Here is a 23,927-nt window from a genome sequence, read left to right on the forward strand (position 1 = left end):
CATGGAGCAATGTGATGAAAGATTTCATGGAACATGGTGATGAAAATTGCCTGGGAGCATTGTGACGATAAAGGCCATGGAGCATTGTGATGACAAGTGTCATGGAGCATTGTAATGAAAGGTTTCATTGTGCACTGTGATGACAAGGGGGATGGAGTATTGTGATGAAACTGGTCCTGGAGCATTGTGATAACAAAAGCCATGGAGCATTGTGATGACAGGCATCATGGAGCATTGTGAAGAAAGGGGCCATGGGGAATTGTAATGACAATAGAGAAATGTGATGAAAATGGTCAACGAGCATAGTGAATAAAGTGGTCATTGAGAATTGTGATGAGAAGTGACATAGAGCATTGTGATGACAAGGGTCATGGAGAACTGTGATGACCAGGGTCATGTAGCATTGTGATGCCACGGTCATGGAACATTGTGATGACAAGAATTCTGGAGCATTGTGAGGAAAAAGGCATGGAGCATTGTGATTATAGGGGACATGGAGCATTGTGATGACATGGGCAGGGAACACTGTGATGACAGGTGTTATGGAGCAATGTGATGACAAGTGTCATGGAGCACTGTGATGAGAGGGGCCTTGGAGAATTGTGATGACAGGCGTCATGGGGCATTGAGATGGCAGTGGTCATGGAGCATTATGATGAAAGGTGTTATGGAGCACTGTGATTACAGTGGCCATGGAGCATTGTGAATACAAAGGCCATGGAGCATTGAGATGACAGTGGTCATGGAGCATTGTGATGAAAGTGGTAATGGATCATTGAGATGACAATGTCATGGGGCATTTTGATGCCATTGGCATGGAGCATTATAATGACAAGAGTTCTGAAGCCTTGTGATGACAAGGGCATGGTGCATTGTGATTACAGGAGACATGGAGCATTGTGATGACATTGGCAGGGATCATTGTGATTACAGGGATCATGGAGCATTGTGATGACAAGTGTTAGGCAATATTGTGCTGACACAGATCATGGAGCATTTTGATGAGAGTGGCCTTGGAGCACAGTGATGAGTGACGTCATGGGGCATTATGGTGACAGTGGTCAAGGAGCATTGTGATGAAAGTGTTCATGGAGCAACACGATTATCGGGAGAATGGAGGATTGTGAATACAAAGGCCATGGAGCATTGAGATAACAGAGTTCATGGAGCATTGTGATGAAAAGTGTCACGGGACATTGTGTTGACAGGGATCATGGAGCTTTTTCGTAAGAGAGGCCTTGGAGATTTGTGATGGCCGGCGTCATGGGGCATTGTGATGACAGCGGTCTTGGAGCATTGTGATGAAAGGGGTCATGGAGCAGTGTGATTACAGGAGCCATGGAGCATTGTGAATACAAAGGCTATGGAGCATTGAGATGACAGGTTTCATGGAGCATTGTGATGAAAGTGATCATGGATCATTGTGATGAGAAGTGTCCTGGAACCTTGTGATGACACGGTTTATGGAGCATTGTGATGACAAGGACCATGGCGAATTGTGAAGACATCTGTCATGGAGCATTGGGATGACAGTGGTCATCTAGAATTGTGATGAAAGGTATCATGGAGCACTGTGATGACTGGGGGCATGAAGCATTGTTATGAAAATTGACCTGGATTTTTGTGATGACAGCAGTCATGGAGAATTGTGATGACAGGGATTATGCAGCATTGTGTTGACAAGGGTATGGACTATTGTGATGACAATGGTCATGGAGCAATGTGATGAAAGATTTCATGGAACATGGTGATGAAAATTGCCTGGGAGCATTGTGACGATAAAGGCCATGGAGCATTGTGATGACAAGTGTCATGGAGCATTGTAATGAAAGGTTTCATTGTGCACTGTGATGACAAGGGGGATGGAGTATTGTGATGAAACTGGTCCTGGAGCATTGTGATAACAAAAGCCATGGAGCATTGTGATGACAGGCATCATGGAGCATTGTGAAGAAAGGGGCCATGGGGAATTGTAATGACAATAGAGAAATGTGATGAAAATGGTCAACGAGCATAGTGATTAAAGTGGTCATTGAGAATTGTGATGAAAAGTGACATAGAGCATTGTGATGACAAGGGTCATGGAGAACTGTGATGACCAGGGTCATGTAGCATTGTGATGCCACGGTCATGGAACATTGTGATGACAAGAATTCTGGAGCATTGTGAGGAAAAAGGCATGGAGCATTGTGATTATAGGGGACATGGAGCATTGTGATGACATGGGCAGGGAACACTGTGATGACAGGTGTTATGGAGCAATGTGATGACAAGTGTCATGGAGCATTGTGATGAGAGGGGCTTTGGAGAATTGTGATGACAGGCGTCATGGGGCATTGAGATGGCAGTGGTCATCGAGCATTATGATGAAAGGTGTTATGGAGCACTGTGAATACAGGGGCCATGGATCATTGTGAATACAAGGGCCATGGAGCATTGAGATGACATTGGTCATGGAGCATTGTGATGAAAGTGGTAATGGATCATTGTGATGACAATGTCATGGGGCATTTTGATGCCATTGGCATGGAGCATTATAATGACAAGAGTTCTGAAGCCTTGTGATGACAAGGGCATGGTGCATTGTGATTACAGGAGACATGGAGCATTGTGATGACATTGGCAGGGATCATTGTGATTACAGGGATCATGGAGCATTGTGATGACAAGTGTCAGGCAATATTGTGCTGACACAGATCATGGAGCATTTTGATGAGAGTGGCCTTGGAGCACAGTGATGAGTGACGTCATGGGGCATTATGGTGACAGTGGTCAAGGAGCATTGTGATGAAAGTGTTCATGGAGCAACGCGATTATCGGGACAATGGAGCATTGTGAATAGAAAGGCCATGGAGCATTGAGATAACAGAGTTCATGGAGCATTGTGATAAATGTGGTCATGGATCACTGTGATGACAAGTGTCCTGGAACCTAGTGATGACACGGTTCTTACAGCATTGAGATGACAAGGGCCAAGGCGAATTGTGATGACACGTGTCATGAGGCATTGTGATGACATTGGTCATCTTGCGTTGTGATGACAGTGGTCATGTAGAATTTTGATTAAAGGTATCATGGAGCACTGTGATGACAAAGGCCAAGGAACATTTTGATGACAAGTGTCATTGAGCAATGGGATGACACGGGAATGGAGTATTATGATGACAAGTGTTCTGGAGCATTGTTATGACAAGGGCATGGAGCATTGTGATTACAGGGGCCATGGAGCATTGTGATGACAACGGCAAGGAGCATTGTGATGACTGGGGTCATGGAACATTGTGATGACAAGGGTCATGGAGAATTGTGATGACACGGTCAAGGAACATTGCGATGACAAGAATTCTGGAGCATTGTGATGAAAGGGCATGGAGCATTGTGATTAAAGGCGACAAGGAGCATTGTGATGATATGGGCAGAGAAGTTTGTGATGACAGGGGTCATGGAGCATTGTGATGAAAGGGGTCCTGGAGCACTATGATGACAGAGGCCATGGAGCATTGTGAATGCTAAGGCTTTGGAGCATTGAGATGACAGGGTTCATGGAGCATTGTGATGAAAGTGATCATGGATCATTGTGATGACAAGTGTCCTGGAACCTTGTGATGACACGGTTCATGGAGCATTGTGATGACAAGGACCATGGCGAATTGTGATGACAACTGTCATGGGGCATTGTGATGACAGTGGTCATATAGAATTGTGATGAAAGGTATCATGGAGCACTGTGATGACAGGGTCCATGAAGCATTGTGAATACAAAGGCCATGGAGCATTGAGATGACAGGGGTCATGGAGCATTGTGATGAAAGTGGTAATGGATCATTGTGATGACAAGAATTCTGGAGCATTGTGAGGAAAAAGGCATGGAGCATTGTGATTATAGGGGACATGGAGCAGTGTGATGACATGGGCAGGGAACACTGTGATGACAGGTGTTATGGAGCAATGTGATGACAAGTGTCATGGAGCATTGTGATGAGAGGGGCCTTGGAGAATTGTGATGACAGGCGTCATGGGGCATTGAGATGGCAGTGGTCATGGAGCATTATGATGAAAGGTGTTATGGAGCACTGTGATTACAGGGGCCATGAAGCATTGTGAATACAAAGGCCATGGAGCATTGAGATGACAGGGGTCATGGAGCATTGTGATGAAAGTGGTAATGGATCATTGTGATGACAAGTGTCCTGGGACCCTGTGATGACATGGTTCATGGAGCATTGTGATGACAATGGTCATGGCGAATTGTGATGACAATGTCATGGGGCATTGTGATGGCAGTGGTCATCTAGAAATGTGATTAAATTTATTATGGAGCACAGTAATGAGAGGGGCCATGGTGCATTGTGATGATACGTGTCATGGAGCACGGTGATGAAACTGACATGGAGCATTATAATGACAAGAGTTCTGGAGCCTTGTGATGACAAGGGCATGGAGCATTGTGATTACAGGGGCCTTGGAGCAGTGTGATGACAAACACTTGGAGCACTGTCATGACAAGGGCCATGGAGCATTGTGAATACAGGGGTCACGGGGCATTGTGATGAGTGAGGTCATGGAGCATTGAGATGAAACGGGTCATGGAGCACTGTGATTACAGGGGCCATGGAGCTTTGTGATGACAAAGGCCATGGAGCATTGTGAATACAGATGTCATGGAGCATTGAGATGAAATGGGTCATGGACCATTACGATGACAGGGGTCATGGAGAATTGTGATAACAGTGGCCATGGGGAATTTGGATGAAAGGCATACTGGAGCATTGTGAGGAAATGTTTCATGGAGCATTGTGATGACAAGGGCCATGGAGCATTTTGATGACAGGGCTCATGGGGCATTTTGCTGAAAACGGTCATAAAGCATTGCGATGAAAAGCGCTATGGAGCATTGTGATGACAAGGGCCATGGAGCATTGTGAATACAAGGGACATGGAGCCTTGTGATGACAAGGGTCATGGATCATTGTAAAAACAGGTATCATTGGGCATTGTGATGACAGGGGCATGGAGCATTTTTATGTAACTTGCCATGGAGAATTGTGATGAAAGGGCTCATGTGGATTTGTAATGACAAGGGCCATGGAGCATTGTGATGAAACAAATCTTGCAGTATTTTGATGAAAGTTGTCATGGAGCATTGCGTTGAAAAGCACCAAGGAACATTGTGATGACAAGTGGCATCGAGCATTGTGATGACAAGTGTCATGGAGCATTGTGAAGACAGGTGTCATGGAGCATCGTGATGACAAATGCCATGGAGAATTGTGATGAGAGGTGGCATTGGGCATTGTGATGAAAAGGGTCATGGAGTACTGTGATTACAGGGGCCATAGAGAATTGTGATTAACAAGTGACATGGAGAATAGTGATGACAGGCGTCATAGAGCAATGTGATGACAAGTGCCATTTAGCATTTTGATGACAGGGGTCATCAAGCATTGTGTTGACAGGGGTCACGGAGCATTGTGATGACAAATGCCATAGAGCATTGTGATGACAGGGGTCATGTAGCACTGTGATGACATGGGCCATGGAGCATTTTGAAGACAAGATTCATGGAGCATTATGATGACACGGGCATGAAGCATGGTGATGACAACAGACCTGGAGCATTGTGATGACAAGGGCATGGAGCATTGTGATTACAGGAGACATGGAGCATTGTGATGACATTGGCAGGGATCATTGTGATTACAGGGATCATTGAGAATTGTGATGACAAGTTTCATGCAATATTGTGCTGACACAGATCATGGAGCATTTTGATGAGAGTGGCCTTGGAGCACAGTGATGAGAGACGTCATAGGGCATTATGGTGACAGTGGTCAAGGAGCATTGTGATGAAAGTGTTCATGGAGCAACGCGATTATCGGGACAATGGAGCACTGTGAATACAAAGGCCATGGAGCATTGAGATAACAGAGTTCATGGAGCATTGTGATGAAAGTGGTCACACATGACTGTGATGACAAGTGTCCTGGAACCTAGTGATGACACGGTTCATACAGCATTGAGATGACAAAGGCCAAGGCGAATTGTGATGACACGTGTCATGGGACATTGTGATGAGATTGGTCATCTTGCATTGTGATGACAGTGGTCATGTAGAATTTTGATTAAAGGTATCATGGAGCACTGTGATGACAAAGGCCAAGGAACATTTTGATGACAAGTGTCATTGAGCAATGGGATGACACGGGAATGGAGTATTATGAGGACAAGTGTTCTGAAGCATTGTGATGACAAGGGCATGGAGCATTGTGATTAACGTGGCCGTGGAGCATTGTGATGACAACGGCATGGAGCATTGTGATGACAGGTGTCATTGAGCATTGATTACAAAGACCATGAGGCATTGTGATGACAGGGTTCTTGGAGCATTGTGATGACAATGGTCATCAAGCATTGTGATGACAGGGGTCATAGAGCATTGTGATGAGAAAGACCATGGAGCATGGTGATGACACAGGCCATAGAACATTGTGATGACAAGGCCATGTACCATTGTGATTACAAGGGTCATGGAGCATTGTGTTGACAAGGGCAGGGAACCTTGTGGTGACCGAGGTCATGGAGCATTTTGATGACAACTTTCATGGAACGTTGTGATGACAGGGGTCATGGAGCATTGTTTTGAAAGGGAACATGGAGCAGTGTGATTACAGGGTCCATGGAGCATTGTGAATACATAGGCCATGGAACAATGTGATGACAGGGGTCATGTAGCATTGTGATGACATGGTCATGGAGTATTGTGATTACAGTGGTTATGGGACACTGTGATGACGGAGGGCATGGAGTCTTGTGATGAAAATTGTCCTGGAGCATTGTGATGACAGCGGTCACAGAGAATTGTGATGAAAGGTACCATGCAGCATTGTGATGACAGTGGTCATGGATGTTTTTGATGACAGTGGTCATGGAATATTCTGATAAGTTTCATAAACCATTTTGATGACAGGGGTCATGGAGCATTGTGTTGACACGGGCATGGAGCATTGTAATGATAGGATATCTGGAGCATTGTGATGAAAATTGGATGGAGCATTTTGATGACAGGGTCCAAGGAGCATTGTGCTGACAAAGACATGGAGCATTGTGATGAAAAGGTACTGGAGCACTGTGAGGAAAGGAGTCATGGATCATTGTTTTGACAGGGGTCATGGAACTTTGTGATGACAAGGGTCATGGAGCATTGTGATGACACGGTCAAGGAACATTGTGATGACAAGAATTCTGGAGCATTGTGATGAAAGGGCATGGAGCATTGTGATTAAAGGTGACAAGGAGCATTGTGATGATATGGGCAGAGAACTTTTTGATGACAGGTGTCATGGAGCATTGTGTTGAAAGGGGTCATGGAGCACTGTGATGACAGAGGCCATGGAGCATTGTGAATGCAAAGGCTTTGGAGCATTGAGATGACAGGGTTCATGGAGCATTGTGATGAAAGTGATCATGGATCATTGTGATGACAAGTGTCCTGGAACCTTGTGATGACACGGTTCATGGAGCATTGTGATGACAAGGACCATGGCGAATTGTGATGACAACTGTCATGGGGCATTGTGATGACAGTGGTCATATGGAATAGTGATGAAAGGTATCATGGAGCACTGTGATGTCAGGGGCCATGGAACATTGTGATGACAAAGGCCATGCAGCATTGTGATGACAAGTGTCATGGGGCATTTTGATGACATTGGCATGGAGCATTATGATGACAAGAGTTCTGGAGCATTTTGATGACAAGGGCATGGAGCATTGTGATGACAGGGGCCATGGAACATTGTGATGACAAAGGCCATGGAGCATTGTGATGACAATGGCATGGAGCATTATGATGACAAGAGTTCTGGAGCATTTTGATGACAAGGGCATGGAGCATTGTGATGACAGGCCCATGGAGCCTTGTGCTGAATAGTGCAGGGAACATTGTGATGCCTGGGTTCATGGAGCATTGTGATGAAACGGGCCATGGAGCACTGAGTTGACAGGCGTCATGCGGCATGCTGATGACAGTGGTCATGGAGCATTGTGATGAAAGAGATCATGGAGCAATATGATAACAGGGGCCATGGAGCATGGTGATCACAGGTGTATTGGAGCATCGTGATGAAAGTAGTCATGGATCATTGTGATGACATGTGTCCTGGAACACTGTGATGACACGGTTCATCGAGTATTGTGATGACAAGGGTCATAGCGAATTGTGATGACAGGTGTCATGGGGCATTGTGATGACATTGATCATCTAGGAATTGTGATGAAAGGTATCATGGAGCACTGTGATGACTGGGGTCATGAAACATTGTTATGAAAATTGTCCTGGATTATTGTGGTGACAGCAGTCATGGAGAATTGTGATGACAGGGATTATGCAGCATTGTGTTCACAAGGGTATGGACTATTGTGATGACAATGGTCATGGAGCAATGTGATGAAAATTTTTATGGAACATGGTGATGAAAAGTGCCTTGGAACATTGCGACGATATTTGCCATGGAGCATTGTGATGACAGGTTTCATTGTGCACTGTGATGACAAGGGGGATGGAGTATTGTGATGAAACCGGTCCTGGAGCATTGTGAAAACAAAAGCCATGGAGCATTGTGATGACAGGCATCATGGAGCATTGTGAAGAAAGGGGCCATGGGAAATTGTAATGACAATAGAGAAATATGATGAAAATGGTCAGCGAGCGTAGTGATTAAAGTGGTCATTGAGAATTGTGATGAAAAGCGACATAGAGCATTGTGATGACAAAGGTCATGGAGAACTGTGATGACCAGGGTCATGTAGCATTGTGATGCCACGGTCATGGAGCATTGTGATGACCAGAATTCTGGAGCATTGTGAGGAAAAAGGCATGGAGCATTGTGATTATAGGGGACATGGAGCATTGTGATGACATGGGCAGGGAACACTGTGATGACAGGTGTTATGGAGCAATGTGATGACAAGTGTCATGGAGCATTGTGATGAGAGGGGCCTTGGAGAATTGTGATGACAGGCGTCATGGGGCATTGAGATGGCAGTGGTCATGGAGCATTATGATGAAAGGTGTTATGGAGCACTGTGATTATAGGGGCCATGAAGCATTGTGAATACAAAGGCCATGGAGCATTGAGATGACAGGGGTCATGGAGCATTGTGATGAAAGTGGTAATGGATCATTGTGATGACAAGTGTCCTGGGACCCTGTGATGACATGGTTCATGGAGCATTGTGATGACAATGGTCATGGCGAATTGTGATGACAATGTCATGGGGCATTGTGATGGCAGTGGTCATCTAGAAATGTGATTAAAATTTTATGGAGCACAGTAATGAGAGGGGCCATGGAGCATTGTGATGACAAGTGTCATGGAGCACGGTGATGAAAAGGACATGGAGCATTATAATGACAAGAGTTCTGGAGCCTTGTGATGACAAGGGCATGGAGCATTGTGATTACAGGGGCCATGGAGCAGTATGATGACAAAGGCTTGGAGCACTGTGATGACAAGGGACATCGAGCATTGTGATTACAGGGGTCATGGGGCATTGTGATGAGTGAGGTCATGGAGCATTGAGATGAAAAGGGTCATTGAGCACTGTGATTACAGGGGTCATGGAGGATTGTGATGACAAATGCCATGGAGCATTGTGATGACAGGTGTCATGGAGCATTGAGATGAAAGGGGTCATGGACCATTACGATGACAGGGGTCATGGAGAATTGTGATGACAGTGGCCATGGGGAATTTGGCTGAAAGGCGTACTGGAGCATTGTGAGGAAATGTTTCATGGAGCATTGTGATAACAAGGGCCATGGAGCATTTTGATGATAAGGGTCATGGGGCATCGTGATGAAAGGGGTCATGGGGCATTGTGCTGAAAACGGTCATGGAGCATTGCGATGAAAAGCGCTATGGAGCATTGTGAAGACAAGATTCATGGAGCATTGTGATGACATGGGCATGAAGCATGGTGATGACAACAGACCTAGAGCATTGTGATGACAAGGGCATGGAGCATTGTGATTACAGGAGACATGGAGCATTGTGATTATATTGGCAGGGATCACTGTCATTACATTGTAATGAAAGGTTTCATTGTGCACTGTGAAGACGAGGGTGATGGAGTATTGTGATGAAACTGGTCCTGGAGCATTGCGATAACAAAAACCATGGAGCAGTTTGATGACAGACATCATGGAGCATTGTGATGACAATTGTCATGCAATATTGTGCTGACACAGATCATGGAGCATTTTGATGAGAGTGTCCTTGGAGCACAGTGATGAGAGACGTCATGGGGCATTATGGTGACAGTGGTCAAGGAGCACTGTGATGAAAGTGTTCATGGAGCAACGCGATTATCGGGACAATGGAGCATTGTGAATACAAAGGCCATGGAGCATTGAGATAACAGAGTTCATGGAGCATTGTGATGAAAGTGGTCATGGATCACTGTGATGACAAGTGTCCTTGAAACTAGTGATGACACGGCTCATATAGCATTGAGATGACAAGGGCCAAGGCGAATTGTGATGACACGTGTCATGGGGCATTGTGATGAGATTGGTCATCTTGCATTGTGATGACAGTGGTCATGTAGAATTTTGATTAAACGTATCATGGAGCACTGTGATAACAAAGGCCAAGGAACATTTTGATGGCAAGTGTCATTGAGCAATGGAATGACACGGGAATGGAGTATTAAGATTACAAGTGTTCTGGAGCATTGTGATGACAAGGGCATGGAGCATTGTGATTACAGGGGCCATGGAGCATTGTGATGACAACAGCATGGAGCATTGTGATGACACGGGCATGGAGCATTGTAATGATAGGATATCTGGAGCATTGTGATGAGAAGGGAATGGAGCAGTTTGATGACAGTGTCCAAGGAGCATTGTGCTGACAATGACATGGAGCATTGTGATGAAAAGGGTACTGGAGGACTGTGAGGAAAAGAGTTATGGATTAATGTGATGACAGTGGTCATGGAGCTTTGTGATGACAAGCGTTATGGAGCATTGTGATGACACGGTCAAGGAACATTGCGATGACAAGAATACTGGAGAATTGTGATGAAAGGGCATGGAGCATTGTGATTAAAGGTGACAAGAAGCATTGTGATGATATGGGCAGAGGACTTTGTGATGACAGGGGTCATGGAGCATTGTGATGAAAAGTGTCATGGATCATTGTGATGAAAAGTGTCCTGGAACCTTGTGATGACACGGTTTATGGAGCATTGTGATGACAAGGACCATGGCGAATTGTGAAGACATCTGTCATGGGGCATTGTGATGACAGTGGTCATGTAGAATTGTGATGAAAGGTAACATGGAGCACTGTGATGACAGGGGTCATGGAACATTGTAATGACAAAGGCCATGGAGCATTGTGATGACAAGTGTCATGGGGCATTTTGATGACATTGTCATGGAGCATTATGATGACAAGAGTTCTGGAGCATTTTGATGACAAGGGCATGGAGCATTGTGATGACAAGGGCCATGGAGCATTGTGATTACAGGGGTCATGGGGCATTGTGATGAGTGAGGTCATGGAGCATTGAGATGAAACGGGTCATGGAGCACTGTGATTACAGGGGCCATGGAGCATTGTGATGACAAACGCCATGGAGCATTGTGATGACAGATGTCATGGAGCATTGAGATGAAATGGGTCATGGACCATTACGATGACAGGGGTCATGGAGAATTGTGATAACAGTGGCCATGGGGAATTTGGATGAAAGGCATACTGGAGCATTGTGAGGAAATGTTTCATGCAGCATTGTGATGACAAGGGCCATGGAGCATCGTGATGACAGGGGTCATGGGGCATTGTGCTGAAAGTGGTCATAAAGCATTGCGATGAAAAGCGCTATGGAGCATTGTGATGACAGGGGTCACTGAGCATTGTGATTACAAAGACCATGAGGCATTGTGATGACAGGGGTCTTGGAGCATTGTGATGACAATGGTCATCAAGCATTGTGATGACAGGGGTCATAAAGCATTGTGATAAGAAAGACCATGGAGCATGGTGATGACAGAGGCCATGGAACATTGTGATGACAAGGCCATGTACCATTGTGATTACAAGGGTCATGGAGCATTGTGATGACAAGGGCAGGGAACCTTGTGCTGACCGGGGGCATGGAACATTTTGATGACAACTTTCATGTAACGTTGTGATGACAGGTGTCATGGAGCATTGTGTTGAAAGGGAACATGGAGAGGTGTGATTACAGGGTCCATGGAGCATTGTGAATACATAGGCCATGGAACAATGTGATGACAGGGGTCATGTACCATTGTGATGACAGGGTCATGGAGCATTGTGATTACAGGGGTTATGGGTCACTGTGATGACTGGGGGCATGGAGCATTGTGATGAAAATTGTCCTGGAGCATTGTGATGACAGTGGTCACAGAGAATTTGGAAGAAAGATATCATGCAACATTGTGATGCCAACGGTCATGGATCATTTTGATGACAGGGGTCATGGAACATTCTGATAACAAGTTTCATAAAGCATTTTGATGACAGGGGTCATGGAGCATTGTGTTGACACGGGCATGGAGCATTGTAGTGATAGGATATCTGGAGCATTGTGATGAAAAGGGGATGGAGCATTTTGATGACAGGGTCCAAGGAACATTGTGTTGAAAATGGCATGGAGCATTGTGATGAAAATGGTACTGGAGCACTGTGAGGAAAGGAGTCATGGATCATTGTGATGAGAGGGGTCATGGAGCTTTGTGATGACAAGTGTCATGGAGCATTGTGATTAAAGGTGACAAGGAGCATTGTGATGATATGGGCAGAGAACTTTGTGATGACAGGGGTCATGGAGCATTGTGATGAAAAGTGTCATGGAACATTGTGCTGACAGGGATCATGGAGGTTTTTGGTAAGAGAGGCCTTGGAGATTTGTGATGGCAGACGTTATGGGGCATTGTGATGACAGGGGTTATGGATCATTGTGATGACAAGGGCGTGGAGCATTGTGATGACAGTGGTCATGGAACATTGTGACGATAAGGGCATCGAGGCGAGTTAGGGACAGTCTAGCGGCCTTGGGACTAAATTCAGTGCCTGAATTAGGCACAGCATAAGGTCTTTACTTAGCATAAGAGGTAGGACATTAGCTCGGGACAGGGTTAGGGTAAAGGCTTGGAATCGTGTCAGGAAATGACCTAAGGATAGTGTGAAGACCTTTGTTACTGAGACTCTCAGGGACTTATTCAGAAGCAGTGTTAGGGCTTCAGGTAGGGACAGGATCAGGGCCTGACTTAGGGAGAGCGACAGGGCCTGAGTGAGGCCTAATGTCAGGCCCTTAGCTGCGGACAATGTCAGGGAGTGACTTAGGAGCAGCATCAGTGCCTTTGTTGGATCAGCTTTAGGCTCTCAGTTAAAGACATGACTGGAGCCCTAGTTAGTCACAGCGTCAAGGCCTCAGTTAGGGAAAGCTTCAGGGTCGGAGTTACAGACAGCCTCAGGTCTTCACTTAAAGACAGCGACAGGGCTTTCTTAGGGACAGTGTCAGGACCTTGGTTAGAAATGAGTCAGGATATTAGCTCAGGAGAGTGTCAGGATTTTAGTTATTGCTGGCAGCAGGGCCTATATTAAGGACAGATTCTGGGCCTTTGTTAGATTCAGTGTCATGGCCTTAGTTAGGAGTAGTCAGGGCCTTAGTTAGGGAGAGCATTAGGGTTTCAGTGACCATAAGATGCAGGAGATTATCTCGGGACAGAATCAGGTTCCAGGCCAGAGATAGTGAAAGGAAATGACCAAGGGATAACGAGAAGACCTTAGTCATTGAGAGCATCAGAGCCTTAGTTAGCAACAGCGTGAGCGCCTTAATCAGGACCAGTGCCAGGGCTTGATATATGGACAGCATCAGAGCCTAACTAAGGTACAGCAACAGGGCCTAAGTGAGGCCTATCTTTAGGGCCTGAGTAAGGGACAGTATCAGGGCATGACTGAGGAGCAGCAGAAAGGCCTCTGTAGGTTCAGCATTAGGGTCTTCGTTAAAGCTATTATCAGGGCCTCCGTTAGGGATAGCCTCAAGGCCTCACTTAGGGACAGCGTCAGGGCTCACTTTGGGAAAGTTTCAGGACCTTGGTAAGACATGGGTCAGGCTATTAGCTCAGGATAATATCAGGTGTTCAGATATTGACGACAGCAGGGCCTTAGTTAGAGGCAGTGTCAGGGCCTAAGTTAGGACTAGCATCAGAGCCTTTGTTAGGTACAGTGTCAGTGACTGAGTTAGGTGTAGTGTCAGAGCCTTAGTTAGGGACAGTGTCAGAGCCTGCATTAGGACGAGCCTCCAGGCCTCAGTTAGGGACAGGTTCACGGCCTCGGACCTAAATTCAGGGCCTCATTTAGGGACAGACTCAGGGATTTAGCTAGCATAAGAGGATCTACAGCTGAAAGCAACCTGAACACCACCACAAGCAGATGCAGAAGTGAACCATGCACGCTCCTATGAAGGAATATTCCACAGCAGTTGATTACATTTTGTTTAAAGTTAGTAACACTATAAAAATTATGTTTTGAAGAAAACTATTTTCAGAAGATTAAAGAATCTCGTTCTAAAGAATCTCTTTAGCTAATCTCGACATTAGCTAAAGAGAAGGTTAGGTTAAGTTCTAGGGAGAGTGTCAGGAAATGACCTAGGGATAGTGTCAAGACCTTAGTTACTTAGCACACCAGGACCTAATTTAGGAGCAGTGAGTGTCAAGGCTTCGGGTAGGAATAGCGTCATAGCCTGACTTAGGGAGTGGGACAGGGCCTGAGTGAGGCCTAGCGTCAGGGCCTTAGCTAGAGACAGTGTCAGGGCATGACTTAGGAGCAGCATAAGAGCCACGGTAGGATCAGCCTCAGGGGCTATGTTAAAGATATTATCAGGGCCTCTGTTAGGGACAGCCTCAAGGCCTCACTTAGAGACAGCATCAGGGCTTCCTTAGGCACAGTTTCAGGACCTTGGTAAGAGATGGGTCAAGAAATTAGCTCAGGATAGTGTCAGGACTTTAGATATTGACGGCAGCAGGGCCTTAGTTAGGGACAGTGTCAGGCCCTGAATTAGGACGAACATCGAGGCCTTAGGTTAGGACAGGGTCACAGCCTCGAGAGTAATTTTAGGCCCTTAGTTAAGGACACCAGCAGGGCTGTAGTTAGCATAAGAGGCACGACATTTGCTACGGACAGGGTCAGGTTATGGTCTAGGGATAGTGTCAGGAAAGGACCTAAGCATAGTGTCCAAACCTTAGTTCCTGAGAGTATCAGATCCTTATTTAGAGCCAGTGTCAGGGCTTCAGGTAGGGACAGCATCAGAGCCTGACTTAGGGAGAGCGACAGGGCCTGAGTGAGGCCTAGCGTCAGGCCCTTAGCTGAGGACACTGTCAGGGCATGACTTAGGAACAGAATCAGCGCCTCTGTTGGATCAGCCTTAGGGTCTTTGTTACAGATATGATCAGGGCCTGACTTAGTCACAGCTTCAAGGCTTCAGTTAGGGAACGCTTCAGGGCCTGAGTTAGGGACAGCCTCAGTTCTTAACACAGGGACAGCGACAGGGCTTTCTTAGGGACAGTGTCAGGACCTGGGTTAGAAATATGTCAGGATACTAACTCAGGCTAGTGTCCAGTTTTTAGTTATTGCTGACAGCAGGGCCTATATTAGGGGCAAATTCTGAGCCTTACTTAGAGACAGTGTCAGGGCCTGAGTTAGGACTAGCATCAGAGCCCTTGTAAAGTACAGTGTCAGGGACTGAGTTAGGTGTAGTGTCAGGGCTTTAGTTAGGGACACTGTCAGCGCCTCAGTTAGGATGAGACTCCAACCTCAGTTAGGGACAGGATGACGGCCTCGGGACTAATTTCAGGCTCTTAGTTAGAAACAGCATCAGGGATTTAGTTAGCATAAGAGGCTCGACAATAGCTAAAGACAAGTTTAGGTTAAGATCTAGGGATAGTGTCAGGAAATGACCTAGGGATAGTGTCAAGACCATAGCTAATTAGAGCATCAGTGCCTAATTTAGGCCCAGTGTCAGGGCTTCAGATAGGGACAGAGTCTTACCCTGACTTAGGGAGAGCGACAGGGCCTGAGCGATGCCTAGAGTCAGGGCCTTAGCTACGGACAGCGTCAGGGCATGACAGAGGATCAACATAAGGGTCTGTGTAGGATCAGCATTAGAGTTTAGTTAAAGACATTATCAGGACCTCTGTGAGGGACAGCCTCAGGGCCTCACTTAGGGACAGTGTCAGGGCTAACTTTGGGAGAGTTTCAGGACCTTGGTAAGACATGGGTCAGGATATTAGCTCAGGATAATGTCAGGACTTTAGATGTTGATGGTAGCAGCGCCTACGTTAGGGAAAGTTTCAAGGCGTTAGTTAGGAGTAGCGGGCCTCTGATAGGTCCAGTGTCAGATCCTCAGTTAGCAATAGTGTTAGGGCCTTAGTTAGGGACAGTGTCAGGGCCGGAAGTAGGGCGAGCATCTAGGCCTTAGTTCGGGACAGTTTCATGGTCTTGGGACTAAATTCAGTGCCTGAGGTAGGCACAGCCTAAGGGCTTCAGTTAGCATAAGAGGCAGGACATTAGCTAGTGACCGTGTCAGTTTAACATCTAGGGATAGTGTCAGGAAATGACCTACGGATAGTGTGAAGAACTTTGTTATGGAGACTCTCAGGGCCTTATTCAGAACCAGTGTTAGGGCTTCAGGTAGGGACAGCATCAGAGCCTGACTTAGGGAGAGCGTTAGGGTCTGAGTGAGGCCTAGCATCAGACACTTAGTGGGGGACACTATCGGGGCATGACTTAGGAGCTGCATCAGGGCCTCTGTTGGATCAGCCTTAGGGTCTTAGTTAAAGACATGACCAGGGTCTGAGTTAGTCACAGCATCAAGGCCTGAGTTAGTTAGTGAAAGCTGCAGGGCCTCACTTAGGGACAGTGTCAGGGCTTACTTTGGGACAGTTTCAGGACCTTGGTAAGATATGAGTCAGGATATTAGCTCCGGATAATGTCAGGACTTTAGATATGGATGGCAGCAGCCCTTAGTTAGAGACAGTGTCAGGCCCTGAGTTACGACTAGCATCAGAGCCTTTGTTAGATATAATGTACGGGACTGAATTAGGAGTAGAGTCAGGGCCTTAGTTAGTGACAGTGTCAGGGCCTGACTTAGGGAGAGCGACAGGGCCTAAGTGAGGCTTAGCATCAGGCCCTTAGCTGGGCACACTGTCAGGGCATGACTTTGGAACAGCATCAGCGTCTTTGCTGGATCAGCATTAAGGTCTTCGTTAGGTACATCATCAGGGCCTGAATTAGTCACAGCTTCAAGGCTTCAGTTAAGGAAAGCTTCAGGGCCTCAGTTAGGGACAGCCTCAGGTCTTCACTTAGGGACAGCGTCAGGGCTGACTTTGGGACAGTGTCAGGACCTTGGAAAGAGATAGGTCAGGATATTAGCTCAGGATAATGTCAGGACTTTTGATAGTGATGGCAGCAGGGCCTTAGTTACAGACGGTTTCAGGGCCTGAGTTAGGCCTAGCATCATAGACTTTGTTAGGTACAGTGTAAGGCACTGAGTTAGGAGTAGTGTCAGGGCCTTGCTTAGGGACAGTGTCAGGGTCTGATTTAGGTGTACTGTCTGAGACCTAGTTAGGGACAGTGCTAGGGCCTGAGTTAGGATTAGTGTCAAGGCCTTATTTAGAACCAATTTCAGGGCCTTAGTTTGGACTAGCGTCAGAGCCATTGTTAGGAATCGTATGAGGGCCTGAGTTAGGCATACTATCAGGGTCTTAGTTAGGGACAGTTTTAGGGCCTGAGTTAGGATTAGTGTCAAGGCCTTATTTAGGACCAATTTTAGGGCTTTAGTTTGGACTAGCAACAAAGCCTTTGTTAGGTATCATGTCGGGGCCTCAGTTAGGTGTAGTGTCGGGGCCATTGTTAGGGACAGTATCAGGGCCTGACTTAGGAGAAGTTCAGGGCCTTAGCCAGGGAAAGTGTCAGGGCCTTAGTTAGGGACATTATCGGACCTGAATTAGCATTAGTGTCAAAAGTCCTTAGTGAGGAGAGTAAGGAGTAAGTCAGGACTCAGGCCCTGACACTGTTCTTAAATAAGGCCCTGACATTACCTGTAACACAGGTCCTGATCTGATTCCTATCATAGGCGCTGATGTTGGACTTAACTAAGGCCCTGACACTGGTCCTAACTAAAGCTGTGACACTTCTCTTAACTCAGGCCCTGACACTGTCCCTAACAAAGCCTCTGACACTACTCCTAAATCAGGCACTGACACTGTCCCTAACTAAGGCCCTGACATACACCTAACTCAGGCCCTGACACTGTCTCTAACTAAGGCCCTGATACTACTCCAAACTCAGCACTGACACTGTCACTAACTAAGGCCCTGACACTATTCATAGCTCACACCCTAACACAGCTCCTAAATCGTGCCCTGACAATGTCCCTAACTAAGGCCCTGACACTATTCCTAACTCAGGCGCTGACACAATACTTAAGGAAGGCCCTGACATTACTCCTAACTCAGGCCCTGAAAAGGTCCCTAACTAAGGCCGACACAACTCCTAACTCAGGCACTAACACTGTCCCTAAATAAGGCCCTGAAACTATTCCTAACTGAGGCGCTGATACAATCCCTAACGAAGGCACTGATGCTACTCCTAACTAAGGCCCTGACACTACTCCTATCTCAAGCAATGACACTGTCCCTAACTTAGGCCCTGACTCTACTCCTCACTCAGGCACTGACCTTGGCCCTAACTTAGGCCCTGACACTACTCCTAACTAAGCAACTGACACTGTCCCTAACTAAGGCCCGGACACTACTCCTGACTCAGGCACTGACAATGTCACTAACTAAGGCTGTGACACTACTCCCAAAATAGGCACTGAGACTGTCCCGAAATATGCCCTGACAGTACTCCGAACTCAGGCACTGACACTGTCCTTAACTAAGGCCCTGATACTACTTCCACCTCAGGCACTGACACTCTCCCTAAGTAAGCCCTGAAATTACTCCCAATTCCGGCATTGACACTTTCGCTAATTAAGGACCCGAAACTATTCACAACTCAGGCTCTTACACTGTTACTAACTACCGGTCTCAGACTACTCCTAACTCAGGCCCTGGCACTGTCCATAACTTAGGCTCTGGCACTATTCCTAACTCAGACACTGACGCTGTCCCTAACAAAGGGCCTGACACTACTACCAACTCAGACACTGACATTCTCCCTAACAAAGGCCTTGACACTACTCTTAACTAATACCCTGACACTGTCACTAACAAAGACCCTGACACTATTCCCAACTCAGGCGCTGTCACTCTCCCTAACTAAGACCGTGACACTACTCCCATCTCAGCCACTGACACTGTCCCTAAGGCCCTGACACTACCTCCAACTCAGGCACTGACACTATCCCTAACTACAGCCTTGACACTTCTCCTAACTCAGGCACTGACACTGTCCCTTACGAAGGTCCTGACACAACTCCCAACTCAGGCACTGATATTGTTCCTAACAAAGGCCCTGACACTAATCCCAGCATAGGCACTGAGACTGTCCCGAAATACGCCCTGACACTACTCCCAACTCAGGCACTGACACTGTCCCTAACTAAGGCCCTGACACTACTCTCAAACTAGGCACTGACATTGTCTCTAACTAAGGCCTTGACATTACTCTCAACTTAGGCACTAACACTGTCCCTAACAAAGGACTTGACACTACTCTTAACTCAGGCCCAGGCACAGACCCTAACAAAGGCCTGCCACTACCCCGAATTCTGGCACTGAGAGTGTCCCTAACTATGGCCATCACACTACTCCTAACTCAGGCACTGACGCTGTCCCTAAGTAAGGCCCTGACACTACTCCCAAATCAGGCACTGACGCTGTCCCTAACTAAGGCTCTGACACTACTCCCAACACAGGCATTGACACTATCCCTAACTAAGGCCCTCACACTACTACTTACTTAGGCACTGACACGCTACCTAACTAAGGCCCTGAGACTACTTCTACCTCAGACCCTGACACTGTCCCTAAAGAAGGGCCTGATACTACTCCCAACACAGGCACTGACACTCTCCCTAACTAAGGCCTTGACACTACTTTTAACTCATGCCCTGATGCTGTCCCCAAAAAAGACCCTGAGACTATTCCCAACTCAGGCACTGACACTCTCCCTAATTAAGACCCTGACACTACTCCCATCGCAGCCACTGACACTGTCCCTAATGCCCTGACACTACTTCCAACTGAGGCACTGACACTGTCCCTAACTATGCCCTGACACTACTCCCAACTCAGGCACTGACACTGTCCCTAAATAGGCCCTGACACTACTCCCAACTCAGGCACTGACGCTGTCCCTAACTAAGGCTCTGACACTACTCCCAACTCAGGCACTGACACTGTCCCTAACTAAGGCTCTGACACTACTCCCAACACAGGCATTGACACTGTCCCTAACTAAGGCCCTCACATTACTACTTACTTAGGCACTGACATGCTACCTAACTAAGGCCCTGAGACTACTTCTACCTCAGACCCTGACACTGTCCCTAACGAAGGGCCTGATACTACTCCCAACACAGGCACTGACACTCTCCCTAACTAAGGCCTTGACACTACTTTTAACTCATGCCCTGATGCTGTCCCCAAAAAAGACCCTGAGACTATTCCCAACTCAGGCACTGACACTCTCCCTAACTAAGACCCTGACACTACTCCCATCGCAGCCACTGACACTGTCCCTAATGCCCTGACACTACTTCCAACTGAGGCACTGACACTGTCCCTAACTAGGCCCTGACATTACTCCCAACTCAGGCACTGACACTGTCCCTAACTAGGCCATGACACTACTCCCAACTCAGGCACTGACACTTTCTCTAACTAAGGCCCTGAAATAACTCCCAACTCCGGCACTGACACTTTCTCTAACTAAGGCCCTGAAACTACTCAAAACTCAGGCCCTGACACTGTTCCTAACTACCGGTCTCAGACTACTCCTACCTTAGGCCCTGACACTATTCCTAACACAGTCACTGACACTGTCCCTAACTAAGGTCCTGAGACTATTCCTAACTCAGACCCTGACACTGTCCATAACTTAGGCCATGCCACTACTCCCAACTCAGGCACTGACGCTGTTCCTAACTAAGGGTTTGACACTACTCCAAACTGAGACACTGACACTCTTCCAAATTAAGGCCTTGACACTACTCTTAACTCAGGTCCTGACACTGTTCATCATAAAGACCCTGACAAAAATCCCAACTTAGGCACTGACAATGTCCGTAACTAAGGCCCTGACACTATTCCCATCTCAGCCACTGACACTGCCCCTAACTATGGCCCTGACACTACTCCCAATGCAAGCACTGGCGCTGTCCCTAACTAAGGCACTGGCACTACTCCCAACTCGCCCTGACGCTGTCCCTAACTAAGGCTCTGACACTATTCCCAATTCAGGCAAAGACAGTGTCCCTAACTGAGGCAATGATACTACTCCCAACTCAAGCACTAAGGCTCTGGATCATTGTGATGACAAGTGCCATGGAGCATTGTGATGACAAGGGCCATGGAGAATTGGGATGGTGGGTCATGGAGCATTGTGGTGACAAGGGCCATGGAGCATTTTGATTACAGGGGTCATGGGGCATTGTGATGAAAGTGGTCATGTAGCATTGTGATTAAATTGGTCATGGAACATTGTGATAAAAGTGGTAATGTAGCATTGTGATGAAAAGTGCTATGGAGCATTGGGATGACAGGGGTCATGGAGCATTGCGATGACAAAGGTCATGGAGCATTGTGATGACAGTGGTTATGGAGCATTGTGATGACAAGAGCGTGGAGCATTGTGATGAAAATGGTCATGGAACATTGTGAGGATAAGGGCATCGAGCCAAGTTAGGGAGAGTCTAGCGGCCATGGGACTAAATTCAGTGCCTGAATTAGACACAGCATAAGGTCTTTATTTAGCATAAGAGGTAGGACATTAGCTCGGGACAGGGTTAGGGTAAAGGCTTGGAATCGTGTCAGGAAATGACCTAAGGATAGTGTGAAGACCTTTGTTACTGAGACTCTCAGGGACTTATTCAGAAGCAGTGTTAGGGCTTCAGGTAGGGACAGCATCAGGGCCTGACTTAGGGAGAGCGACAGGGTCTGAGTGAGGCCTAATGTCAGGCCCTTAGCTGGGGACACTGTCAGGGAATGACTTAGGAGCAGCATCAGTGCCTTTGTTGGATCAGCTTTAGGCTCTTAGTTAAAGACATGACCGGAGCCCTAGTTAGTCACAGCGTCAAGGCCTCAGTTAGGGAAAGCTTCAGGATCTGAGTTACAGACAGCCTCAGGTCTTCACTTAAAGACAGCGACAGGGCTTTCTTAGGGATAGTGTCAGGACCATGGTTAGAAATGAGTCAGGATATTAGCTCAGGAGACTGTCAGGATTTTAGTTATTGCTGGTAGCAGGGCCTATATTAAGGACAGATTTTGGGCCTTTGTTAGATTCAGTGTCATGGCCTTAGTTAGGAGTAGTCAGGGCCTTAGTTAGGGAGAGCATTAGGGTTTCAGTTAGCATAAGATGCAAGAGATTATCTCGGGACAGAGTCAGGTTCCAGGGCAGAGATAGTGAAAGGAAATGACCAAGGGATAACGAGAAAACCTTAGTTATTGAGAGCATCAGGGCCTTAGTTAGCAGCAGCATGAGTGCCTTAATCGGGACCAGTGCCACGGCTTGATGTATGGACAGCATCAGAGCCTAACTAAGGTACAGCAACAGGGCCTAAGTGAGGCCTATCTTTAGGACCTGAGTAAGGGACAGTATCAGGGCATGACTTAGGAGCAGCAGAAAGGCCTCTGTAGGATCAGCATTAGGGTCTTCGTGAAAGATATTATCAGGGCCTCTGTTAGGGACAGCCTCAAGGCCTCACTTAGGGACAGCGTCAGGGCTTACTTTGGGAAAGTTTCAGGACCTTGGTAAGACATGGGTCAGGCTATTAGTTCAGGATAATATCAGGTGTTCAGATATTGACGGCAGCAGGGCCTTAGTTAGAGGCAGTGTCAGGGCCTAATTTAGGACTAGCATCAGAGCCTTTGTTAGGTACAGTGTCAGTGACTGAGTTAGGTGTAGTGTCAGAGCCTTAGTTAGGGACAGTGTCAGGGCCTGCATTAGGACGAGCCTCCAGGCCTCAGTTAGGGACAGGTTCACGGCCTCGGACCTAAATTCAGGGCCTCATTTAGGGACAGAATCAGGGATTTAGCTAGCATAAGGGGATCTACAGCTGAAAGCAACCTGAACACCACCACAAGCAGATGCAGAAGTGAACCATGCACGCTCCTATGAAGGAATATTCCACAGCAGTTGAGTACATTTTGTTTAAAGTTAGTAACACTCTAAAAATTATGTTTTGAAGAAAACTATATTCAGAAGATGAAAGAATCTCGTTCTAAAGAATCTCTTTAGCTAATCTCGACATTAGCTAAAGAGAACGTTAGGTTAAGGTCTAGGGAGAGTGTCAGGAAATGACCTAGGAATAGTGTCAAGACCTTAGTTACTTAGCACACCAGGACCTAATTTAGGAGCAGTGAGTGTCAGGGCTTCGGATAGGAATAGCGTCAGAGCCTGACTTAGGGAGTGGGACAGGGCCTGAGTGAGGCCTAGCGTCAGGGCCTTAGCTAGAGACAGTGTCAGGGCATGACTTAGGAGCAGCATAAGAGCCACGGTAGGATCAGCCTCAGGGGCTATGTTAAAGATATTATCAGGGCCTCTGTTAGGGACAGCCTCAAGGCCTCACTTAGAGACAGCATCAGGGCTTCCTTAGGGACATTTTCAGGACCTTGGTAAGAGATGGGTCAAGAAATTACCTCAGGATAGTGTCAGGGCTTTAGA

The sequence above is a fragment of the Balaenoptera physalus genome (assembly GCF_965194825.1).
Source record: "Balaenoptera physalus genome assembly, chromosome: 14".
Classification (NCBI taxonomy): Eukaryota; Metazoa; Chordata; class Mammalia; order Artiodactyla; family Balaenopteridae; genus Balaenoptera; species Balaenoptera physalus.